Here is a 12,705-nt window from a genome sequence, read left to right as displayed (position 1 = left end):
GGCTGCGTCTGCCCAGCTGCAGGGCTGCGTCTGCCCAGCTGCAGGGCTGCGTCTGCCCAGCTGCAGGGCTGCGTCTGCCCAGCTGCAGGGCTGGCTGCGTCTGCCCAGCTGCAGGGTTGCGTCTGCCCAGCTGCAGCGCTGGCTGCGTCTGCCCAGCTGCAGGGCTGCGTCTGCCCATCTGCAGGGCTGGCTGCGTCTGCCCAGCTGCGGAAAACAAGGAAGTGAGTTCATCTAATAGAATCCATGTTCGGGTAATGCATCGTCTATCGCAGTCTGCATTCTGATTCGCCAGCGAATGTCTGCAAAATTCGACACCAGAGCGAAAAAAAAGAATGAGCGAAAACAGTCACACACTGATGTGGAAGCTTGCATTGACTTTATGAGTTTTTATTTTATTTTTATTATTATTCGCACAAATAAATCTCATTGCTAATTCGTCAATGTGTAATGACCTTAACCCATTCTGGACGGGAACCCCTTTTGGTGTCTTAAGCATTATGTTATACTTTAGCTATTGAAAAATAGCAGATCTACAAGTAGGTCTGTTTTGTAGGTCTGCTATTTGTTTTTAATCGTGAAAATGTGGTGCAAATCTTTGAATATATATTCCAAGATTAAAATTCAGAGCAAACGTTTTTCACTCAAATCTTTGCTTCTGGTGAGGTCCCTGGAACAGCATATCGGCGGCCAATTACATATATATGTTGGGGCTTCTTGAGCACCACTGACATAAGAATCATAAGAAGATATATTAATATGTCTATAAATATATTTCAGACATTTAGGGTTAATCCAACCTTTAGTTTAAACCTTTTAATTCCTTGGTCATAGATGCTCAACGTGTGTGTGTGTGTGTGTGTGTGTGTGTGTGTGTGTGTGTGTGTGTGTGTGTGTGTGTGTGTGTGTGTGTGTGTGTGTGTGTGTGTGTGTGTGTGTGTGTGTGTGTGTGTGTGTGTGTGTGTGTGTGTGTGTGTGTGTGTGTGTGTGTGTGTGTGCACACAGGGATGAGAGTCGGTGACGACATGCTCAACCTCATGGCTCTGCGTTACGGCGCCTCCTCTGGTCACATGACTCTGGACTGTTTCATCAGCCTCATCCTACGACTGGAATGCATGGCCAGTAAGTTAACTATTAACTAACCTAACTAACCTGTATTTACTATAACTAACTATTAACTAGACCTAACTAACCTGTAGTTACTATAACTAACTATTAACTAACCTAACTAACCTGTCGTTACTATAACCAACTATTAACTAGACCTAACTAACCTGTAGTTACTATAACTAACTATTAACTAACCTGTCGTTACTATAACCAACTATTAACTAGACCTAACTAACCTGTAGTTACTATAACTAACCCTATGACTGGAATGCATGGCCAGTAAGTTAACTATTAACTAACCTAACTAACCTGTATTTACTATAACTAACTATTAACTAGACCTAACTAACCTGTCATTACTATAACCAACTATTAACTAGACCTAACTAACCTGTCATTACTATAACCAACTATTAACTAGACCTAACTAACCTGTCATTACTATAACCAACTATTAACTAGACCTAACTAACCTGTCGTTACTATAACCAACTATTAACTAGACCTAACTAACCTGTCGTTACTATAACCAACTATTAACTAGACCTAACTAACCTGTCGTTACTATAACTAACCCTATGACTGGAATGCATGGCCAGTAAGTTAACTATTAACTAACCTAACTAACCTGTATTTACTATAACTAACTATTAACTAGACCTAACTAACCTGTCATTACTATAACCAACTATTAACTAGACCTAACTAACCTGTCGTTACTATAACCAACTATTAACTAGACCTAACTAACCTGTCGTTACTATAACCAACTATTAACTAGACCTAACTAACCTGTAGTTACTATAACTAACCCTATGACTGGAATGCATGGCCAGTAAGTTGGTAATATTATTATTATTGTTGTTGTTGATATTATTAAGTCAACCTTAACCTAATCAGTTGTTTACAGAGCCACTCATCTAAAGCCTGTAGGGTTCTAGTGACCCCTGCTGGCGGCTCAGGGTATGTGTTCAGCACTGAGCAGATCAAAGGAGGTGCTTTTTTCACTATTTAAAACCTTTTTCACATCAAGGCCCATTATTTATTTATTGTTACACCCCCTAGTCTACAATTTACAATTTTACAATTTAGGCATTTAGCAGACGCTCTTAATCCAGAGCGACTTACATTTAAGCAAGAACAAAAGCATGGGAATACATCACATAAAAGCATCTATCATGAAACATGCGTAAGCTAAGAAGGTAACAGTGGAATATCTATATGATGAAACTATACATACACTATACATAATAAACTATACATATTCACTACTATGCTATACATATGTACTATGGCGTGCTATGACTATATACAATACAATTATAGTGCTGTCTACATAACATGCTATAAGTCTGTGTCAAATGCTATCTAAGCCAACAGAAATGCTATCTAAGGGGTTAGGGTAAGTGCTATGGGCCATGATGGAGTCTGAAAAGGTGGGTTTTCAGGCTACGGCGGAAGATTGGGAGTGATGCTGCAGTTCTGACTGCAATGGGAAGTGCATTCCACAGTTTTGGAGCCAGAAGGGAGAAGAGTCTAGGGTTAGGGGAAGCAACATAAATTCAGAAAGACAATTGCAATAAAACGGAATGTGAATTTATTTACAGCCCAAAATCATGGATATTTATAACAATATACAATAACCCCAAATTAACCTGAACTAACAAAACACAACACTAACATAGCAAACCCAAATCAAAACAGAACTCAAAACCTATCCCGAACAAAGAGCTTGACAGGATGCTCACAGGTTGTGGTGATGTGGTGAGAGGACAGGATGGTCACAGGTTGTGGTGATGTGGTGAGAGGACAGGATGGTCACAGGTTGTGGTGATGTGGTGAGAGGACAGGATGGTCACAGGTTGTGGTGATGTGGTGAGAGGACAGGATGGTCACAGGTTGTGGTGATGTGGTGAGAGGACAGGATGGTCACAGGTTGTGGTGATGTGGTGAGAGGACAGGATGGTCACAGGTTGTGGTGATGTGGTGAGAGGACAGGATGCTCACAGGTTGTGGTGATGTGGTGAGAGGACAGGATGGTCACAGGTTGTGGTGATGTGGTGAGAGGACAGGATGGTCACAGGTTGTGGTGATGTGGTGAGAGGACAGGATGGTCACAGGTTGTGGTGATGTGGTGAGAGGACAGGATGGTCACAGGATGTGGTGATGTGGTGAGAGGACAGGATGGTCACAGGTTGTGGTGAGAGGACAGGATGGTCACAGGTTGTGGTGATGTGGTGAGAGGACAGGATGCTCACAGGTTGTGGTGATGTGGTGAGAGGACAGGATGGTCACAGGTTGTGGTGATGTGGTGAGAGGACAGGATGGTCACAGGTTGTGGTGATGTGGTGAGAGGACAGGATGGTCACAGGTTGTGGTGATGTGGTGAGAGGACAGGATGGTCACAGGTTGTGGTGATGTGGTGAGAGGACAGGATGGTCACAGGTTGTGGTGATGTGGTGAGAGGACAGGATGGTCACAGGTTGTGGTGATGTGGTGAGAGGACAGGATGCTCACAGGTTGTGGTGATGTGGTGAGAGGACAGGATGGTCACAGGTTGTGGTGATGTGGTGAGAGGACAGGATGGTCACAGGTTGTGGTGATGTGGTGAGAGGACAGGATGCTCACAGGTTGTGGTGATGTGGTGAGAGGACAGGATGCTCACAGGTTGTGGGGAGGTGGTGAGAGGACAGGATGCTCACAGGTTGTGGGGAGGTGGTGAGAGGACAGGATGCTCACAGGTAGTGGGGAGGTGGTGAGAGGACAGGATGCTCACAGGTTGTGGTGATGTGGTGAGAGGACAGGATGGTCACAGGTTGTGGTGATGTGGTGTGAGAGGACAGGGGGACCCATTCCCTGCTGCCCTGAAGCTGACAGTAGCTTTATAGTTCGGGTGTGGCCACCACCCAATCCACTGCTGGTGTCATAGGGCTCGTCAGAGCCGGCCAATCCATGGAGAGGACTAGTTCCCCACAGCAGCAAGCACTCTCCCGTAATCAGTCTCATGATGACACAGATCTCCTCCTCCTCTCATCAACTCTCCACCTCAGAACAAAGGAAACAACAGATAATACCAAATACAAAATACCCTAATTATGGCTGGCCGTAACATTTATTTATTCCACATCTGAGCCACGGACCACCATCTGATGACATTTAGCCTCTCAGACCCATCTGAGCCACGGACCACCATTTGGTGACATTTAGCCTCTCAGACCCATCTGAGCCACGGACCACCATCTGATGACATTTAGCCTCTCAGAGCCATCTGAGCCACGGACCACCATCTGATGACATTTAGCCTCTCAGAGCCATCTGAGCCACGGACCACCATCTGATGACATTTAGCCTCTCAGACCCATCTGAGCCACGGACCACCATTTGGTGACATTTAGCCTCTCAGACCCATCTGAGCCACGGACCACCATCTGATGACATTTAGCCTCTCAGACCCATCTGAGCCACGGACCACCATCTGATGACATTTAGCCTCTCAGACCCATCTGAGCCACGGACCACCATTTGGTGACATTTAGCCTCTCAGACCCATCTGAGCCACGGATCACGGTCCACGCTTTAAACCAAATGGACCCGTAGGGCTAATGCACTCTCTTTCCTCAACAGAAATCTTCAAACAGCTTTCTGATGGGAAGAACATGGCTCTGAAGGAGTCGGAGGTGAATATTATTATTATTATTATTATTGTCACTGGGCAACCCGTGCCCTATATACAAACACACGTGAAACTGTTTCCTATAACATGCCAGGACTAATGTTTTAACCTTTATTGAGATTGTAATCACTGATTGGTTAGTTGTCTCTCCTGCACTGCTGGTGGCATTTCCCTTGATGAGGAGTGCAATGCAGGAGAGGGGTGTTCCTCCTCTGCTTTGAGTATTTGTCATTGAGTTCATGCTTATTTATACTTGTTTAATTGTAACACATTATTGAGAATGTTTAGGTTACTGTTTATTCAAGGTGTTGTTGATGGAAGTATTTATATTAGTGTAGTATTTGTAGTATTTGAGAAGAAATGTGCTAATTGAGTCTGTGCCCAGTGGTAGGACCCACTCCTATTTAAAGGAGGCTGCAGGGACAGGCTAGTGAGTTAGATGTGATCAGTAACACAGGTAACATCCCTGAGGGAGAGCTGCAGGGCCTTAATGTGATCAGTAACACAGGTAACATCCCTGAGGGAGAGCTGCAGGGCCTTAATGTGATCAGTAACACAGGTAACATCCCTGAGGGAGAGCTGCAGGGCCTTAATGTGATCAGTAACACAGGTAACATCCCTGAGGGAGAGCTGCAGGGCCTTAATGTGATCAGTAACACAGGTAACATCCCTGAGGGAGAACTACAGGGCCTTAATGTGATCAGTAACACAGGTAACATCCCTGAGGGAGAGCTACAGGGCCTTAATGTGATCAGTAACACAGGTAACATCCCTGAGGGAGAGCTGCAGGGCCTTGTGTGATCAGTAACACAGGTAACATCCCTGAGGGAGAGCTACAGGGCCTTGTGTGATCAGTAACACAGGTAACATCCCTGAGGGAGAGCTACAGGGCCTTGTGTGATCAGAAACACAGGTAACATCCCTGAGGGAGAGCTGCAGGGCCTTGTGTGATCAGTATCACAGGTAACATCCCTGAGGGAGAGCTACAGGGCCTTGTGTGATCAGAAACACAGGTAACATCCCTGAGGGAGAGCTGCAGGGCCTTGTGTGATCAGTAACACAGGTAACATCCCTGAGGGAGAGCTGCAGGGCTTTGTGTGATCAGTAACACAGGTAACATCCCTGAGGGAGAGCTGCAGGGCTTTGTGTGATCAGTAACACAGGTAACATCCCTGAGGGAGAGCTGCAGGGCTTTGTGTGATCAGTAACACAGGTAACATCCCTGAGGGAGAGCTGCAGGGCTTTGTGTGATCAGTAACACAGGTAACATCCCTGAGGGAGAGCTGCAGGGCTTTGTGTGATCAGTAACACAGGTAACATCCCTGAGGGAGAGCTGCAGGGCTTTGTGTGATCAGTAACACAGGTAACATCCCTGAGGGAGAGCTGCAGGGCTTTGTGTGATCAGTAACACAGGTAACATCCCTGAGGGAGAGCTGCAGGGCTTTGTGTGATCAGTAACACAGGTAACATCCCTGAGGGAGAGCTGCAGGGCCTTAATGTGATCAGTAACACAGGTAACATCCCTGAGGGAGAGCTGCAGGGCCTTAATGTGATCAGTATCACAGGTAACATCCCTGAGGGAGAGCTGCAGGGCTTTGTGTGATCAGTAACACAGGTAACATCCCTGAGGGAGAGCTACAGGGCCTTAATGTGATCAGTAACACAGGTAACATCCCTGAGGGAGAGCTGCAGGGCCTTGTGTGATCAGTAACACAGGTAACATCCCTGAGGGAGAGCTGCAGGGCCTTAATGTGATCAGTAACACAGGTAACATCCCTGAGGGAGAGCTACAGGGCCTTGTGTGATCAGAAACACAGGTAACATCCCTGAGGGAGAGCTGCAGGGCCTTGTGTGATCAGTATCACAGGTAACATCCCTGAGGGAGAGCTACAGGGCCTTGTGTGATCAGAAACACAGGTAACATCCCTGAGGGAGAGCTGCAGGGCCTTGTGTGATCAGTAACACAGGTAACATCCCTGAGGGAGAGCTGCAGGGCTTTGTGTGATCAGTAACACAGGTAACATCCCTGAGGGAGAGCTGCAGGGCTTTGTGTGATCAGTAACACAGGTAACATCCCTGAGGGAGAGCTGCAGGGCTTTGTGTGATCAGTAACACAGGTAACATCCCTGAGGGAGAGCTGCAGGGCTTTGTGTGATCAGTAACACAGGTAACATCCCTGAGGGAGAGCTGCAGGGCTTTGTGTGATCAGTAACACAGGTAACATCCCTGAGGGAGAGCTGCAGGGCTTTGTGTGATCAGTAACACAGGTAACATCCCTGAGGGAGAGCTGCAGGGCTTTGTGTGATCAGTAACACAGGTAACATCCCTGAGGGAGAGCTGCAGGGCTTTGTGTGATCAGTAACACAGGTAACATCCCTGAGGGAGAGCTGCAGGGCCTTGTGTGATCAGTAACACAGGTAACATCCCTGAGGGAGAGCTGCAGGGCCTTAATGTGATCAGTAACACAGGTAACATCCCTGAGGGAGAGCTGCAGGGCCTTAATGTGATCAGTAACACAGGTAACATCCCTGAGGGAGAGCTGCAGGGCCTTAATGTGATCAGTAACACAGGTAACATCCCTGAGGGAGAGCTGCAGGGCCTTAATGTGATCAGTAACACAGGTAACATCCCTGAGGGAGAGCTGCAGGGCCTTAATGTGATCAGAAACACAGGTAACATCCCTGAGGGAGAGCTGCAGGGCCTTAATGTGATCAGTAACACAGGTAACATCCCTGAGGGAGAGCTACAGGGCCTTAATGTGATCAGTAACACAGGTAACATCCCTGAGGGAGAGCTGCAGGGCCTTAATGTGTTATCAGTAACACAGGTAACATCCCTGAGGGAGAGCTGCAGGGCCTTAATGTGTTATCAGTAACACAGGTAACATCCCTGAGGGAGAGCTGCAGGGCATGGGTCACCATTAAAAGCCAGTTATAGACCGATTCCGTACCGGTTTCATGGTCGCAGCCTACGTGTTTCCTGTAGGCGGACTCGACATAGCTGCGGGAGCAAAACCCTCACCAGGCGCACCTCTTCCACTACAGTGAACGGCAGAGTGACTGATGTTAGTTTGCCTCAAACTTTACTCCTTTACCTGATTTTTTACTAACACTAACATTACAAAGATGGCCAGAACATCGAGATGAACCTTTGTAGTTTATGGCTGCTCCAACAGTAGTGGCAACATAACAAATAAAATAAAAACGGAATGTCTAATATCCACCGCGATGGCGGAGACCAGAGCCATTGAGTAATGGTTGAGACAAAGCAGTGAAAGATACATAACGCCAGTCTTACCCAATACCAAATATTTCTGTTTTATTAACACAAGGCTGCTGTACTTTATACCTCATACTTTAAATGCTTAGTATGAGGTATAAAATACAGCAGCCTTGTGTTCATAAAACAGAAAGATTGGGTATTGGGTAAGACTGAAATTATGTATCTTGCAGGATTCTTCACTGCTTTGTCTCAACCATTACTCAATGGCTCTGGTCTCAGCCATCGCGGTGGATATTAAGACATTCCGTTTTATTTTATTTGTTATGTTGCCACTACTGTTGGAGCAGCCATAAACTACACAGGTTCATCTCGATGTTCTGGGCATCTTTGTAATGTTAGTGTTAGTAAAAAAGCAGGTAAAGGAGTAAAGTTTGAGGCAAACTAACATCAGTCACTCTGCCGTTCACTGTAGTGGAAGAGGTGCGCCTGGTGAGGGTTTTACCCCCGCAGCTACGTCGAGTCCGCCTACAGGAAATACGTAGGCTGCGACCATGAAACCGGTACGGAATCGGTCTATACCCCGGCAGTGATTGCGAACGCAATGAGCGATATGTAAACCAGGTAGAACTGTCTTGTCTGTCTGTCTGTCTGTCTGTCTGTCTGTCTGTCTGTCTGTCTGTCTGTCTGTCTGTCTGTCTGTCTGTCTGTCTGTCTGTCTGTCTGTCTGTCTGTCTGTCTGTCTGTCTGTCTGTCTGTCTGTCTGTCTGTCTGTCTGTCTGTCTGTCTGTCTGTCTGTCTGTCTGTCTGTCTGTCTGTCTGTCTGTCTGTCTGTCTGTCTGTCTGTCTGTCTGTCTGTCCGCCCGCCCGCCTGCCCGCCCAGAGGGCGCAGCTGTATCACACACACAAGAAAAACACACACACACACACACACACACACACACACGCTTCACCTGAAGTCGGCGTCTTTACAAAGTGAAGTGGATTTAACCCTAACCAAAGTGAAGTGGGTTTAACCCTAACCAAAGTGAAGTGGGTTTAACCCTAACCAAAGTGAAGTGGGTTTAACCCTAACCAAAGTGAAGTGGGTTTAACCCTAACCAAAGTGAAGTGGGTTTAACCCTAACCAAAGTGAAGTGGGTTTAACCCTAACCAAAGTGAAGTGGGTTTAACCCTAACCAAAGTGAAGTGGGTTTAACCCTAACCAAAGTGAAGTGGGTTTAACCCTAACCAAAGTGAAGTGGGTTTAACCCTAACCAAAGTGAAGTGGGTTTAACCCTAACCAAAGTGAAGTGGGTTTAACCCTAACCAAAGTGAAGTGGGTTTAACCCTAACCAAAGTGAAGTGGGTTTAACCCTAACCAAAGTGAAGTGGGTTTAACCCTAACCAAAGTGAAGTGGGTTTAACCCTAACCAAAGTGAAGTGGGTTTAACCCTAACCAAAGTGAAGTGGGTTTAACCCTAACCAAAGTGAAGTGGGTTTAACCCTAACCAAAGTGAAGTGGGTTGAACCCTAACCAAAGTGAAGTGGGTTTGACCCTAACCAAAGTGAAGTCGGTTTGACCCTAACCAAAGTGAAGTGGGTTTAACCCTAACCAAAGTGAAGTGGGTTTAACCCTAACCAAAGTGAAGTGGGTTTAACCCTAACCAAAGTGAAGTGGGTTTAACCCTAACCAAAGTGAAGTGGGTTTAACCCTAACCAAAGTGAAGTCGGTTTGACCCTAACCAAAGTGAAGTGGGTTGAACCCTAACCAAAGTGAAGTGGGTTTAACCCTAACCAAAGTGAAGTGGGTTTAACCCTAACCAAAGTGAAGTGGGTTTAACCCTAACCAAAGTGAAGTGGGTTTAACCCTAACCAAAGTGAAGTGGGTTTAACCCTAACCAAAGTGAAGTGGGTTTAACCCTAACCAAAGTGAAGTGGGTTTAACCCTAACCAAAGTGAAGTGGGTTTAACCCTAACCAAAGTGAAGTCGGTTTAACCCTAACCAAAGTGAAGTCGGTTTAACCCTCTTTAATATACCTAATGTAGTGTTTTCTTTATGTTTTCCAGTGGATGTACATTTCAATGTACACATAAAACCACCCGGCCCCCTAGTGGACATGCTGCAGCACGGCAGACCCTGACATGGTGTAACACCTACAATATGAAACAGGACACAATATGATGTGTAACACCTACAATATGAAACAGGACACAATCTGATGTGTAACACCTACAATATAAAACAGGACACAATCTGATGTGTAACACCTACAATATGAAACAGGACACAATATGATGTGTAACACCTACAATATGAAACAGGACACAATATGATGTGTAACACCTACAATATGAAACAGGACACAATCTGATGTGTAACACCTACAATATGAAACAGGACACAATCTGATGTGTAACACCTACAATATAAAACAGGACACAATCTGATGTGTAACACCTACAATATGAAACAGGACACAATATGATGTGTAACACCTACAATATGAAACAGGACACAATATGATGTGTAACACCTACAATATGAAACAGGACACAATCTGATGTGTAACACCTACAATATAAAACAGGACACAATCTGATGTGTAACACCTACAATATAAAACAGGACACAATCTGATGTGTAACACCTACAATATAAAACAGGACACAATGTGATGTGTAACAACTACAATATAAAACAGGACACAATCTGATGTGTAACACCTACAATATAAAACAGGACACAATCTGATGTGTAACACCTACAATATAAAACAGGACACAATCTGATGTGTAACACCTACAATATAAAACAGGACACAATCTGATGTGTAACACCTACACGTGGAAGCTTGACATGCTTCTGCTTTGCAAGGAATCTCGGGAAAATTGTGCCTTCAATTGTGCCTCAGAGCCGGAAAGGGGACCACCAGGGACCACTGGTTAAAGGTTAAAGGTTAAAGGGGACCACCAGGGACCACTGGTTAAAGGTTAAAGGTTAAAGGGGACCACCAGGGACCACTGGTTAAAGGTTAAAGGTTAAAGGGGACCACCAGGGACCACTGGTTAAAGGTTAAAGGTTAAAGGGGACCACCAGGGACCACTGGTTAAAGGTTAAAGGTTAAAGGGGACCACCAGGGACCACTGGTTAAAAACAATGATTAGCTACTATCACAATATTCAACTGTTATTTTAACATGTTAGGATGTTACATGTAGAGTTCTCATCGGACCCGAAAATTAAGGCCCGGCCCTAACTGATCGGGCCCTAGGCCCGGCCCGGCCCGACTAATTAGCATAGATTTTAGGCCCGACACGGCCCTAAAATGTCGGGTCGGGTCGGGCCTGGTCGGGTTTGTGCAGAATTTGAGAACTCTACACAGAGTAAAAGTGAAACGCCAGTCAGCACCATCTTCATAATAGATAAATACACAAACAGACAGAACAGAACTATTATTTTTATTTTTCTAAACAAATTCAATATATATATATTCTTTTTTCATGGAGGCCCGGCCCGGCCCTACTGATTAGCATACATTTTAGGCCCGGCCCGGCTCTAAAATATCGGGTCGGGTCGGGCCTGGTCGGGTTTTGGCAGAGTTTGAGAACTCTAGTTACATGTATTTAACTGTTATTTTAACATGTTAGGATGTTACATGTATGTAACTGTTATTTTAACATGTTAGGATGTTACATGTATGGATGTATTCTTGTCTGGAGGAAACCTCAACTCAATCCCCCCCCCCCCCCCCCCCCCCCATCAATCAGTGCTGTTGAACACCCTTTACGTCTGTGTGTTGTTTCGAAAATATTGAACCAATGGAAAGTAGTAAAAAGTGCTTTGGACAAAACCTCTTAACTGACTATTGGACTCTCAAACTGTCTGCTAAAGCAGCTAACTCCACCCTCCCCCCCTCTCAAATTGTGTGCTAAAGCAGCTAACTCCACCATTGACAATAAATTGACAATATCTAGTCATTGACAATATCTAGAGTCACAACACCAACTTTGATGAGGCAGTATTTCATTGCCTAAGGTTTTATTCATTTCCTTAAAAATGTAAGTTTTTCATTTCCTGAAAAAGGAACATTTTGGATTTATGAGGTTTCCTCCGCACAGCAACGATAGTATATAGTATAGTATATAACTATGTTAGTATAGATAGTAGCCTATATAGTATATAACTATGTTAGTATAGATAGTAGCCTATAGTATAAGTATATAACTATATATGTTATAGTATAGCTATCTACCCTAACCCTAGTATCCTATAGTAAGTGTATAACTATTATATTTCATAGCCTTGTAATACAGCGTATTATTCTGAAGTATAACTTCAATAATAGTTTTACATTCATTTTATCAGTTACTGAATTTGTGTTTTATTTTTGGTGGACAGAACCCCCCCCCCCCCCCCTTTTTTACTTATTGTATAGGCCTATATTTACTCTGTATAATCTTAAACAAACAAATACATAAATAAATAGTGCCTTTAAAAACATTGCTTTGGATTTGACTCTTATTTGTATAAGAAATGGTTTGCTGATAATTCGGCCTATAGAAGCTACGAAACCTTCAAACTTTAATTTTGGGGGAAATCAAGTTGATTGATTGAAGAGTTTATTAACAGATTGCAGACTTACAGTACATAACTGTGGACGACACCATAAAGCATTACACTTGTTTACAAGAGGGCCCACCATGTCCAATTCATCCATAACAATT

At 44.6% G+C, this 12,705-nt stretch overlaps 1 pseudogene across 1 annotated transcript in view; it reads left to right on the top strand.

Annotated features, from left to right (window-relative positions):
* The window catches only part of LOC310878475 (calpain-1 catalytic subunit-like), a 53,267-nt pseudogene extending 43,143 nt beyond the window's left edge, over nucleotides 1-10,124 (top strand). The window contains exons 20-22 of the transcript XR_014571100.1: nucleotides 1,003-1,119; nucleotides 4,732-4,784; nucleotides 10,049-10,124. The product of XR_014571100.1 is annotated as a calpain-1 catalytic subunit-like (transcript). The remainder of the gene's footprint in view (nucleotides 1-1,002; nucleotides 1,120-4,731; nucleotides 4,785-10,048) is intronic.
* Nucleotides 10,125-12,705: the final 2,581 nt, after the last annotated feature.

The sequence above is a fragment of the Protomyctophum parallelum genome, assembly GCF_964188405.1.
Source record: "Protomyctophum parallelum genome assembly, chromosome: 20".
Classification (NCBI taxonomy): domain Eukaryota; kingdom Metazoa; phylum Chordata; class Actinopteri; order Myctophiformes; family Myctophidae; genus Protomyctophum; species Protomyctophum parallelum.
Note: the sequence above shows the minus strand (reverse complement) of the source record. Positions and strands in the feature narration are given on the sequence as shown.